Source organism: Oncorhynchus tshawytscha, linkage group LG25 (genome assembly GCF_018296145.1).
Source record: "Oncorhynchus tshawytscha isolate Ot180627B linkage group LG25, Otsh_v2.0, whole genome shotgun sequence".
In the NCBI taxonomy this organism is placed as follows: Eukaryota; Metazoa; Chordata; class Actinopteri; order Salmoniformes; family Salmonidae; genus Oncorhynchus; species Oncorhynchus tshawytscha.
Window position 1 is genome coordinate 20,874,826 of NC_056453.1, and position 12,433 is coordinate 20,887,258.

Here is a 12,433-nt window from a genome sequence, read left to right on the forward strand (position 1 = left end):
CAGGTGGTGAGGGTAGGCAACAACATCTCCACCCCGCTGATCCTCAACACTGGGGCCCCACAAAGTTGCGTTCTGAGCCCTCTCCTGTACTCCCTGTTCACCCACGACTGCGTGGCCACGCACGCCTCCAACTCAATCATCAAGTTTGCGGACGACACAAACGTGGTAGGCTTGATTACCAACAACGACGAGACGACCTACAGGGAGGAGGTGAGGGCCCTCGGAGTGTGGTGTCAGGAAAATAACCTCACACGCAACGTCAACAAAACTAAGGAGATGATTGTGGACTTCAGGAAACAGCAGAGGGAACACCCCCCTATCCACATCGATGGAACAGTAGTGGAGAGGGTAGCAAGTTTTAAGTTCCTCGGCATACACATCACAGACAAACTGAATTGGTCCACTCACACAGACAGCATCGTGAAGAAGGCGCAGCAGCTCAGGAGGCTGAAGAAATTCGGCTTGTCACCAAAAGCACTCACAAACTTCTACAGATGCACAATCGAGAGCATCCTGGCGGGCTGTATCACCGCCTGGTACGGCAACTGCTCCGCCCACAACCGTAAGGCTCTCCAGAGGGTAGTGAGGTCTGCTCAACGCATCACCGGGGGCAAACTACCTGCCCTCAGGACACCTACACCACCCAATGTTACAGGAAGGCCATAAAGATCATCAAGGACATCAACCACCCGAGCCACTGCCTGTTCACCCCGCTATCATCCAGAAGGCGAGGTCAGTACAGGTGCATCAAAGCTGGGACCGAGACTGAAAAACACCTTCTATCTCAAGGCCATCAGACTGTTAAACAGCCACCACTAACATTGAGTGGCTGCTGCCAACACACTGACACTGACACTGACTCAACTCCAGCCACTTTAATAATGGGAATTGATGGGAAATGATGTAAATATATCACTAGCCACTTTAAACAATGCTACCTTATATAATGTTACTTACCCTACATTATTCATCTCATATGCATACGTACTCTATATCATCGACTGCATCCTTATGTAATACATGTATCACTAGCCACTTTAACTATGCCACTTTGTTTACATACTCATCTCATATGTATATACTGTACTCGATACCATCTACTGTATCTTGCCTATGCTCCTCTGTACAACTCACTCATTCATATATCCTTATGTACATATTCTTTATCCCCTCACACTGTGTATAAGACAGTAGTTTTGGAATTGTTAGTTAGATTACTTGTTGGTTATTACTGCATTGTCGGAACTAGAAGCACAAGCATTTCGCAACACTCGCATTAACATCTGCTAATGTGGGAGAAATTAGGTACATATATGGATAAATATACTGTCCTATATAAAAGAGGGATGCATTTGCCATTCTGGTAGGGTACATTGTCTATTGTATAGGACAGGAAGCCAGAGTGGGACCATGGGAGTATGGAACAGCTGGGAACACTAAAGTAATGCAGACACATAGACGCCTAGAAATGGCTGGACATACAAAGGTCAGAGGGATATACGAAGGAGGGGGTCAGCCAAATGACCAACTGATGGATTATAGGAATGACTCGCATATCCTTAGGACATGAAGACGCTGAAGGAATGACAGGGGAGACCCACAGTCTGCTGATCCAAGATAAAGACACACATTGAGCTAAGTGCAGGGACAAAGCAAGCCTATAGCATAGAGGAATGTATAGTATTTTTAGTATAGCTGAGCATGCTAAAAACGGAAGAGACACAGTCTGCTGACCCTAGATAACACACAAACAGGAAAACGCATTAAGTTGAGTGAAGGGTCAAAGCAAGGGTCTTGCCACCATTAGGATCTAATGGAAAGCAGATGGGGGCGTTATTGGGCTGAACAAGCAGGAAGCACGGATTGGGATGTAACTTAATTTGCATATGGGAGGGACTTATATGGTAGGTGTATAACTCAGAGCGAGGGCTCTGAAAAAGTGTGTGTGTTTCGCGGACCGCTCCGGCTTATGATACTGTTGAATTAAAAGTCTACATTGATTTTCACAAAGTTCTTGGATGTGTCATTTTTGAAACGATTTGCCACTACAGACTTGGCGAGCTTGCCAGGAGAATTAGGGACTAAAAAACGTTATTGGCTGGCAGCGGGATCTTTGGACGATCTGGGCAAACAAGGGTGGCCACCCAGCTAAGGTAAGAAAACAGTGAAATGTTTGCGTAGATCGCTTCAGAGATCCTGCCTCAGCAAGAGGAGCGTCAAGTAAGTCTCTCTCTCAAATTTCATAAAAACTATAGAAACGAAAGAACTTTTTGAAATTCAATGAATTGCATGTGTGTGTGTGTAAGCTTGGAATTGTATAATGAATGTGCATGTTTAGTGAGTGAGTAGGCGGGGGCTGTGAACTTTGCTGGTGTCGGGTGTGTTATTCGGCATGTTGGGCGCAGGGCTGCAGTTACCTGTTACCTGTTTATAAGGTCTGAATAGAATAAGTAATTATAGAAATCCTACGATACCGCTTCAAAATATTTACCAGAGGGTCTGAATGGGTAGGTCACTTTATTGATAAGTAATCCTGCGATACCGCCTCGAAATATTTAGCTGAAGGACTGCATGGGTAGGCTTTGCATCCTTATGTAATACATGTATCACTAGCCACTTTAACTATGCCACTTGGTTTACATACTTATCTCATATGTATATACTGTACTCGATATCATCTACTGTATCTTGCCTATGCTGCTCTGTACCATCACTCATTCATATATCCTTATGTACATATTCTTTATCCCCTTACACTGTGTATAAGACAGTAGTTTTTTTTGGAATTGTTAGTTAGATTACTTGCTCGTTATTACTGCATTGTCGGAACTAGAAGCACAAGCATTTCGCTACACTCGCATTAACATCTGCTAACCATGTGTATGTGACAAATAAAATTTGATTTGATTTGATTTGATTTGGCTACTTTATTGATAAGTAGATAGGGAAATATTTGTGGCTACCGCTCTATGAAAGAGGTCTGAAACGGACGGATATTTAGAACACAGGAAGAACGCCAGCCTGATTGTGCGACGTTCAACTGAAAAAGGAAATCCTGCGAATACAAAACGCTCCGTCTAGCTAAACGGGGGTTTATAAATCAGTAGGTCGCGCCACGATATTGCTCTAACGTAGAATAAAGATCAATACGGGGTGGATGAATAGGATATGAAGACAAGCTGATCCGATTAGACAGTAGTCTCGTCATGTCGTAAAAATCCTATAGGATAATACCAGTTTATGTAGAGGAAGTGTATTAAGCTAGGGGATAAACTATAGGTCGTTTTTAGGTAAAAACAAAGAGTATGCGTGAAAAATCCTATAGGATAGTACCAGTTTATGTAGAGGAAGAGAATTAAGTTAGGTAAGAAACTATAGGTCGTTTTTAGGTAAAAACGAAGGGTGTATGTGAAACGAATGTGAATAAAGAAATTGAATGAATGAAAATAAACGAATGAATGACAATTCTTTGTGATGAATGAGCAGATTAGAAAGAAGAGGAAGAACAGGCTGTGTGTCTGTGACCAACTGGGAATGCGCAGGCCTCTCTAACAGTTAACAGTGTAATTTGAGAAAGAGAGCGCAGTTAACACTCACTGGGAAGAGGAACGAAATCGATAAATATTGGGCAAGATAAGTTATACAAGGATAAAACATTGACTGGATAATGAGTTGTAAAAAATACAATAGGTGTCAAAAAGAGGTATTAAACAAGGCATGGGTAGTGTATAACGGATGTGAAGTAGAAAGAAATAGACTAAAATATACTGGTTCAAATAAATCTAGGTGGTCTAGAATAAAGTGAGAAGTCTAGAATACATATTAAAAATATCACGAGCCCCGTAAACAAAATAGGAAGCTGACATTTAAAAAATAGCCTCAGGAATTAAACAGTAAAATAGGCTAAGAGAGAAAATAGCAAGCGGATAAATAAAGAGATAAGTGCATTACATTATAAATAAGCTGAATTAGAAGGAAAATGATATGAAATAGGATTTAATACACTGAATAAAGTTAAAGTAATAGTATAAGCAAAGATAAAAACAGTGATATTTGAGGTGCTGTACTAGAATAAGACATTAAGGCTTCTGTAGAATTCAGTAATACAGTTGTAGACATTATAGAATAGGTTTTACTAGGGGTATTAAGTGATGTGAATAAACTATTATTTGAGAAAGTAGGGTAGATCTGCCTTGGGAAATAGTAAATAAAGTGTATAATGCGATGGGAGTGTTTAGGGGGAATAAATAAGTGACATGGAAACAAACGGACTGTTTCTCCCTGGAATATAGAGATAGCGAAATGTAATAAAGCCATAGGGACGCTGAAAGACGCGAACGTTAATTCTGCCAATTCAATTTGAATATGAAGGAGCAAACCAGATAATGTAGGGTAACATTGCCCGGTAAACAGGAATGAATTGGAACAATCACATGAAACCATAACAAAAAGTTTAACTTACCAGCGTTTTAATGTTAATTAACATTCTATCATCAGAAATGCATTACGAGGGGGGAAGCGTAAGAAGTTGTAGATCAGGGCTAACTAGTGTGGGGGAAAATTAGTGTAAGATGACACTGGAATGCGGTAGCACCCTTTTCAAAAGAACAGTGGCTGATCGTTTACAAATAGCCCCACTTGGAGTCGTTTTGCATTAAAATGGCGGTTTCAATGGTGATAAAATGCATGGAGGAAGTTGTTTTTAGCGTCAAAATACGGAAAATAAACGTATATGAGAAATCACAAACGTGGTAAGATTAGTTAAGAAGAAGAGCAAATTGTAGTGTATGGGTGTTTTCAATTTCTAAGGGTAGGATACAGATGGCCGAGCAGGGAGGAATTGTGTGTTCTGTGCATGGCTGGAGCTTTTATTGCATGCTTGTGAAAAGTGAGGGGATTTTTATTGTTGGCTTGCTGATTTGGAAGGTGGCATGGTGGATGTTAACGACATGTACATTTCTTTTCCAGAAGAAAAGGGGTTACATTTTCAATGGTTTTTTCAATTCAGTTTTAGACTGGGTATGCAGAAGGATGGAAGTGCTTTTGAAAGTGTGGTTAAGATGTTTCTAAAGAAAAGAGAGTGAGAACATTTTAATGGTGTTAAATGCCCTGAACCCTAATAATTTCCTGTGAAGACTGATCAACTTCACTAGAAATTGTTGGAACAGGTGGGATTGAATTATAAAATGATTGAGCAACACCAAAGTGTACCATCACTTTGAAATTCTATTATTTCCTTGGGAAAAAGATGAGAGGTAATCTTGAATTGACTAGTTATTCAAATAGGTTTATTTTATTAAACATGGGTTCATAGTTGAGATTATCAGTTCCCTGGGGTTATGGTCTTTGGGTAAATACAAAATGTGCTTTGTTCTTTCTGCATATAAAATATAAAATGTAAAAATATGTAAACAAGGGATAACAGTTATGTCAAATAGTTTATTGAAGTAGGATTCTCTGCAAGGGTTATGTTGATAACTACATAATCTGTAGCTCATCTGAGAGATTGCCAGTAGAATAAGGGAGTTATCATGGAATGTGATTATCACCACAACAAGTGTGTGTGGAACTCTAACCCACCCTACTGGCTGAATAGTGTGGGACCACTGTGTCTGATGACCTGTGAACTGTCTCTGGAATGCTATGTACTGGGAGAAGAAAGACTAAAGGGGATAATGACCTTATAGTACCAGGCCACTCATGACAGAAAAAACAGAGGCAAAAAGGTGCATGATAAAATAGATGTTACTGGTACTAAAAGTTTTTAGTATAATGTTAATTATTAAAGGGATGATGAACTAAATTGAGTAGGTAAAATTTGAGTTAAAGTAAACACTAAGGACTGTTATCCTGAATATTGGATTGGACAATTTATAAACATTTAGTTATGTTTTGAATATGGGAAAACTCTGGAAACTAATCCTGAGACGGGTTGGTTGACAGAACTTGCAGAATATTAGATTATTTATTTAGCAATGTCATTGTGATTGGAGTGATACATTGGAATGAATGGCTGTTGTGTGATGGCACCCGGGGATGAGGAGGACATTACAGATAGTGGTGATTTGTTGCAAATATGCAGTTATTATAATTTACTTTACTATTTTTCTTGTTTGGTCAATTTATTTTTGTCTTGAGGTAAATCTGAGGAGAGACTGATGATGAGTGTTTGAGTACGTATCGGACTGTGGAAGGAAATTGGGAGTAGTGATTTATGTGTTATGAGTTGGAGGAACTGTGGTTACATTGGGGGCTTATATGAAGTTTGTGATAACAGGGGGGGTGTTATTTCTGGAGGCGGTGTGTGTTGATAGACAGGATGGTTCGAAGAGAGGGAAGGATAGTTGGTCTTGTATAAATAGAGACAATTCTAAGGGTAGATAGAACATTACACACACCTAGATTATGGTAAAAGTAATAAGTAGTGGCATTTTGAAGAAGCTTAGGACTTAGTTTTGTTAGGATTGGATATTCTTTCAACTGGAAGACACTTGACTGAGTACATGTTATTCTTACAGCAGTTGCTGTAGGGACCATAACTTGGATATCATTATGAATATTTTTGTGGCAAGAGGTCAGGTATTTGAGACAGAATGTTTACATAACAGAATGTTTACATAGGGCTGTAATTTAAGAAAGTCTGTTGTCAGGAAATAACCCATGTGTTAGTATGTATGTTCCCAGGAAAAGAGCAGTAAGATGCCAGATGGAAGGGCATGGGCTGAATTCTGGAGACTGAGTGTACATCAAGATACACCGGGCTGGGGATATACTTCGTACAGCACCTGCAGTGGTAAAGATTGTCATGTCTCTCTTTGATGGGTGCATAAGTTTCACAAGAAGTAAGGTCCAGCTGAATAATGGGTGAGCTTGAAAACACCATGACAGAGGACGTGAAACAAAACAAAAGAGAGAGAGAGAGAGAGACTAGATTCTACTGTAGACATACTGGGTTGAGTTTGGTGGTTATTTGGTTTATTTGATAATGTATCATGTGAATAAGGATAGATATTAGGTTAGTTGGACCTAAACTACATGTTGAAGGCTCGATGTGGAAGCCCATTCAGTGTTGAATTACTTCAAGAAGAAATAATGTTGATTAAGGTTATGCACATGCTTATCAGTTGATATAGAGCAATTGGGGAACTAAGTAAAAAATGACATGATTTGGGAACACCTCTCAGAACCTGTGGCCGAAAGGGGAAGACTGGATAAAAGCATGAGGAAGCTAATTAGGGCCTCCATTTTTGTAGAGTCCAGCAGAAACACATCCTGAAAGCATAGAGTCGGGTGGAGAGAGAGTGGGAATTGTCATGGTCTTAGATTTCAGTATTTATGAATACAGTCATGCATAACACATAACATTGTCAATACTGTTATGTTGTGTCTTTTGTTTTACAAGTCTTTTGTTTAGGAAACCAGATGGAGAAGGGTTCTCCAGCTTCAGCTGGAATGTCAGTTTGTGTGATGAGTGATGGAAGTAAGAGAATGTATGGTGTAATCGTAGAACAGAGGCCATAAGTCTTTAAGTATGAATGCCCCACAGAAAGAAGGCAGAAACCTGAACCAGGACGAGAGGTTCCACATCTGATGATCCAAGGAGACCAGAAGGACCTCTCCCAGTGATACCAGGAGATCCAGTCTACGGTCGAGTGTTCCGAAGGAAGTGGGATCAGCCGAGGAGGGAAGGACCCTACGAGGTGGCAACGGCCACAAACAAGGCCGTCCAAGTGAAAGGAAGCAAGACGTGGTATCATCTAAACCACTGCACCCGAGTCCCGACGGAGAGAAGGACACAACCATACAGAGGTGGGGACACAGAGGATGCTGATTCACCAGAGGGGACCCCGGAGGGAGCAGGAGCAGCGGAATCGATCAAAGCCCCGGGGAGGATTCAAGAAAATGGCAGACCAAATACAATGAGTGCATCAGCTAACACACTCCGAAGAAGCACCAGGGGAAAAGAGCCTGAAAAGAAAAGAGCCTGAAAAGAAAAGAGACAAACGACCAAAGTTTCCTCCAGTATGGCCAGAAAGCCCAGAATTGGGAGGGGGTAACATGTCTGCCACTCCTGATGATATACCTGTTGGGGCAGGCCTCTTTGACAGAAGCCCTCTACAGAGGGGCTCCGAGGTATTGCCTAAAGAATGGGAACATCTCTTCCCTGAAATGGACACCTTCCAAATGGAAGCCCAGTCCGGCCTGAGGAGGGAGCTTCAGGGGAGGAAAGAAGGAGAGACCCCACTAACGAGAAGGAAAAGTCGAGTGAGCTGAAGAAAATGGCAATTTCCCCAAAAATTGACTTTTCAGCTCTTACCTGATCTCCATAATGAACCATTGGAATTAGGACCACGAAAGAACAGTGACAATGACAGAATAAGAGAGACTGAGGACAATACGAAGATGATGCACGCACTCACAATCAAGATAAAGGATAAAAGCAGGAAGAGAAGAGAGGAGCCTGTCGAACGAGGTAAAAAGACAGGACCTGTTGATAGGTTTAAATTTCATGTTCCCTCACAACTTCTAACAGAACCAGGGGAACAGAGGACAGTTTCTGTATGGAAGAAGAAACCTGTACCGGAGGAGCCACTCTGTGGATGGACGCGTCATATAACAAAGGGAGAAGCTGTTTGGGACCCCAAAGGATGTGATCTGACACTAACCAAATATGTGGAAGGCTGGGAGTTTATCATGAACAAGATAACACCAGCAGAAGGTGAAGAATTTGAAATTGAAATAGCAAGAACAGGACTGAGTGAAGGAAACAGATACGAATATGTTAAATTGGGTCCTATGCAAGCACCTGAACAAAAACTGCTGGTGACAACCAAAGTAATGACAACAATGGTGGCGGCTGCTGTAACGACCAACTACCACTGAGATGACACCAACTGCTCTTACCAAGCAGACCACGGCAATCACAAAGACACCTGACACATCAGAGCCAAAAGGATTCTTTAATGAGATTTTGAATTCTTTTTCAAACTCAAATGATCTATCTCATGACAAGAACATTGCCAAGATGACAGATATAGATGTATCAGACTCAGAATCGTTCAAAGACACCACACAGGAAGAAGGGGTGAAAAACGAATGTACCTGAACCTGCATCGTTTGAAGAAATGTGTTAAATGTAAAATGTTCAATATTCAGAGAAAATACTACATTCCTTTGTGTGACATAGAATGTAGGATTGCCCATGGGAGCACTAGAGGCAGGACTGTGTTGAACAACATTGGGTTGGGTGACAAGGATTGTGCTGTCTATAACATTTGAACTGAATTAAATGGACCTTTGTTAGATGGAAACACTGTGATTAAAGGTAAATGTGAATGTTTTTACAGGCATAACACCAAAGGTATTGATGTAGGTAACACCACTGTAGAATGTGATACTATTTGGGTACTAGAGACTGCAGGGGTTCGTAGAAATAAAGATAAAGGGTTGGTGAGGAATAGAAAAGGGTTGTGTGGTAAAATAACTCAGGTTGCGCCATCTCTTATTATTAAATTGAAGATGTGGCAAATGGGAGTGGCAATATCATCCACTATTATCCGCAGTCATTTTCCATCCAAGTTGTCAGACCCCAGTGGCTTGATATTGTTGATAGACAATTTTTCACCTCTTCCACACTGACTATGCAGAATTCAAATTCTTGTCTTCCATAATTTGTCCGATATACTTGAATGTCAGAGTTTGTTGCTTGCATGTCATGGCTGTTTGCCAATGAAAAAAAATCATTAAAGTAATTGGCAATATCAGTCAGTTTTGTGTGTGATGAATGAGCAATCTGATTCAATTAACGATTGAGCCGAGTTGGCCTTTTTTCACAGAAATTTCATTTAAGCTTTTCACTATCATTCATTTAACTAGGCAAGTCAGTTAAGAACAAATTCTTATTTACAATGATGGCTTAGGAACAGTGGGTTAACTGCCTTGTTCAGGGGCAGAACGACAGATTTTTACCATGTCAGCTCGGGGATTCGATCTGGCAACCTTTCGGTTACTGGCACAACGCTCTAACCACCTGCCGCCTCCTTTGTTTTATAGTGTACTTCTTTTAATTCAGATGATTTCTCGATTTGCAGTACATTTGCCAATCGGTTGTGCAGCCAGACTTATTTGCCATTCCTTTTTGTCTCATCCCAATCAACCATAAAATGTTTCAATTCCTCATCAATCCACGGGGATTTAACAGTTTTTACAGTCATTTCCTTAATTAGGTACATGCTTATTAGTAACTGGAATAAGCAACTTCATAAGTGCAGAGTCTGTTTGCTTCTCATTACACACCACGGATCAACAAATATTCTTGACATCAACATAGGAATCACTACAAAAACGTATTGTATGACCTCTTAAACACTATATTAGGGCCAGCCTTTGGTTTTCCTAGATATGGCTGCTATATTGTGATCACTACATCCTATAGATCTTGATACTGCTTTAAAGCACATTTATGCAGCATTAGTAAAGGTGTGACCAATACATGTTGATGATTTAATTCCTGTGCTGTTTGTAACTACCTTGGTAGGTTGACTGATAACATGAACCAGGTTACTGGCACTGGTTACAGTTTGAAGCTTCTTCTTGAGTGGGCAGCTTGATGAAAGCCAGTCAATATTTAAATCACCCAGAAAATATACTTCTCTGTTGATATCACATACATTATCAAGCATTTCACATATTATCCAGATACTGACTGTTAGCACTTGTTGATCTGTAGCAGCTTCCCACCAGAATGGGCTTTAGGTGAGGCAGATGTAGCCATATTACTTCAACAGTATTAAACATGAGATCCTCTCTAAGCTTTACAGGAATGTGGTTCTGAATATAAACAGAAGCACCTTCACCACTGGCATTTCTGTAAATGTTGTAACCATGTATTGCTACCACTGTATCAAAGGTATTGTCTAAGTGAGTTTGAGGGATATAATAAATTAGGTTACTTACATTGTGTCTACCAATGCCCCTGGTATAATGTATATTCGCTAAAGCATTATGATGACTCAGCGACACAATGGTAGGGATTAACTGAGCCGGGCTTGGGTCATTGATAAGTCATTGTCTCAACGCAGCATATTGGGCTGTGAAAGGATCCAGGATCCTGCATGATTTGGATGGATCCCATACGCCTTATAAAACCTGTTTTGTTTCCAAAAGGTATCAAAATTGTCAACAAAATTAACACCCATTGAGCTGCAATAATCACGTAGCCAGTTGTGAAGAGAAATAATCTTGCTAAAGCATTCAATGCCACGATTCAGAGAGGGCACAGGGTCAGATGTGATGGGTATTTTATTAGTGTCTAGCAGAGTCAATCAAAAATCCAGTTTCAACAGTTCAAAGCTGCCCTTCATAATGTTTTTAAAACCCACATGTCCTGGCGTAGTACATTCAGGAGCAGCTCAGTAATGTAATTTACTCAAGCTCCGGGATAGGACATTGTTTTTGCAACAGGAATAGTCATTTCTTAACATGGAGTTGCACAAAATCACGGCTGGCGAGGATATCCGCCAACTCCCACGCTTCAAAGGATGGTGCAGGCCTCCGACCGATGGAGAAGCCCGCACAATCCAGAGTAGGGACAGAAGGTTGCCGACGTCAACTTCAAAATCTTAGGGGAAGGAGTATGAGTAGGTACATCGGCCGCAGACACAGGTAACCTCAGCGTGGAAGGTGCAGGAAGATCAGGCTCCAGGACGGTGTAACTATTCGTTGTTTGCATCTGCTCCAGGCCTCTTGTTGGGAGTGTAGACTGCTTTGCGAGAGGCCGCTGTATTCGGCTTCCACGGCTCGTGACATGCGACCATTGTTGATTGCCATGTTCCTCTGGCTGTGCTCCTTTGACTCCACTATCAGATGTGGGAACTCCGGGCAACACTTGCTTATTCCTTCCTGATTTCTGGAATCATCCAAACAGGATTTTGGGAAAACCATGTAATTTATTGAAAGTTCCTGGAATTTTGCAACCCCAGCGGAGATGCATCCAACAAGCGCAAATGCCATCCAGTCACCGGCATAGAAAAGGTAAACATTTCACTCTGCGTTTTCCCCAGTTTCTTACGTAAGCTGGCGACCTGCGTGATTAAGGAAGCTACCTCAAGCCTATAATTCTCGGCAAGCAAACAATTGTCGTATTGGAACTCAGTGATCCAGTTTGTCCCAAAACAGATCGTAGTAAATACAGTTCCTACAGCGCTGGAACCGTTCATTTACTTCTCCAGACAAAGAGGGCTTCATTGGAAAACTCATCTGGGGCTAACTTTGTTAGCTTGATGGCTAACTTTAGGAGCTTAGTGGCTCTTTCAAGCAGAATTTAACTTGTCAGTTAAGCGGGATTCCGGGACAATAGCGGTTCTAGATGTTAAAAGCTAACAGCGTTGCGGAATCCATGCAAAAACAAGTTTGGTATTTGTTTAACAAAGAT

The 12,433-nt window shown here is 41.0% G+C and overlaps 1 protein-coding gene and 1 long non-coding RNA gene across 2 annotated transcripts in view; one reads left to right on the forward strand and one right to left on the reverse strand.

Moving 5' to 3' along the window:
- Positions 1–12,433, reverse strand: part of LOC112238801 (probable E3 ubiquitin-protein ligase makorin-2) — a 30,811-nt gene that overhangs the window by 16,897 nt on the left and 1,481 nt on the right. The window lies entirely within an intron of this gene.
- Positions 6,791–8,357, forward strand: LOC121840794. Its single transcript, XR_006079933.1, has 2 exons — positions 6,791–6,864; positions 7,403–8,357. It is a non-coding gene; the product is annotated as an uncharacterized LOC121840794 (long non-coding RNA).